This window comes from Mus caroli, chromosome 4 (assembly GCF_900094665.2).
Source record: "Mus caroli chromosome 4, CAROLI_EIJ_v1.1, whole genome shotgun sequence".
In the NCBI taxonomy this organism is placed as follows: domain Eukaryota; kingdom Metazoa; phylum Chordata; class Mammalia; order Rodentia; family Muridae; genus Mus; species Mus caroli.
In genome coordinates this window covers 6822402-6823967 of record NC_034573.1, presented here as the reverse complement: position 1 = coordinate 6823967, position 1566 = coordinate 6822402, and the positions used below count along the sequence as shown (strand labels likewise).

The window sequence follows — 1566 nt, the reverse complement described above, 5'->3', positions numbered from 1 at the left end:
ACTAGGCCATCTTCTGCTACATATGCAGCTAGAGACATGAGCTCTGGGGGTACTGGTTAGTTCATATTGTTGTTCCACCTATAGGGTTGCAGACCCCTTCAGCTCCTTGGGTACTTTCTCTAGCTCCTCCATTGGGGGACCTGCGTTCCATCCAATAGAAGACTGTGAGCATCCACTTCTATATTTGCCAGACACTGGCATAGTCTCACAAGAGACAAATATATCAAGGTCCTTTCAGCAAAATCTTGCTGGCATATGCAATAATGTCTGTGTTTGGTGACTGATTATGGGGGTTTGGGCAGTCTCTGGATGGTCCATCCTTTGGTCTCTCCTCCAAACTTTGTCTCTGTAACTCCTTCCATGGGTATTTTGTTCCCTATTCTAAGGAGGAATGAAGTATCCTTCGAGAAGAAAGACTTAATGAGGGATTGTTTACATTGGGTAGGTTGGTGGACTTGTTTATGGGGAACGCCTTACTTAGGTTAATTGATGTAGGAAAATCTAGCTCACTGTGGGCAGTATCATTCCCTAGGCAAGAATGGTGGTGGTTCTAAACTGTGTAAGTGTGAGCAAGTAAACAGGCAGGTGTGATACATCATTTCTCTCTGCTTTTGACTGTGACTGTAACAAGCCTCTCAAGTCCTGCTGCCTTGACTCCCCTGTATGATAGACCATAACCTGTAATTGTAAGACAGACAAACCCTTTCTTTTCTAAGCTACGTTTTTATGATAACAACAGAAATGAAACTCGAACACTATCCATAGATGCTGTCTTCTGAGGAGGACAGACTCTATTAAGACGTGCCAGTAGAGCAGTGGGTAGTAGCATTCAAAATGGGCGAATCAACAATAGAGATGATAGCTGGAGACAAAGAAGAGCATATAGGTTGTGAATTTGCAGAAATAAGTGAAGACTGAAGACAGCAAAATTTGGGGAATTTCAGGGAAAACTATCAGGAGGAAAACAAGACCAAACTAGAGCTTTGGAGAGAAACCTTAATTTGGGTTTTTATTAAATTTTACTGGATAACTTATGAGTTATCCTTCTACATAGTCTCACTAGATTTTCAGTAAACATCTACAATAATTGCCAATACTTGGAAGAATAGGATTTGTTTTAGGAGCTTCAAAGCAAGTAAGAAGACTGTTTCATAGAATGCCTTTGGCTTCAGTGACAGGAAGATCAACAAGTGGTGATCTCGGGGTGGTGACAGGGGACAATTTATTATTAATCAGAAGTTTGGAGGCATCTCTGGTGTTGTTTTATTTTTCCCTCATATTTCTCTTCACCCAGACGACTAGTAGTGATCTCATTACTTTCTTAACTGAAGGGCACACTCAGAATCCAAGTATCTGCCTTTTTCACGCTCTATATTGGGAATTGCATAAGATAAAAGTTGGGGATAGCCATTGTGGAACTATTGTTGTGCACTGAGTAGAACTTTGAAGATACTGTCACTTCTTACAAAGCCAGATATGGTGGTGAATATTTTTTATCCCAGCATTTAGGAAGTTGAGGAGAAAGGTGTGTGTGTGTGTGTGTGTGTGTGTGTGTGTGTGTGTGTG

The 1566-nt window shown here is 41.2% G+C and overlaps 1 long non-coding RNA gene across 1 annotated transcript in view; it reads left to right on the top strand.

The window, feature by feature from the left end:
• Nucleotides 1-1566, top strand: part of LOC110293678 — a 120639-nt gene that overhangs the window by 17152 nt on the left and 101921 nt on the right. The window lies entirely within an intron of this gene.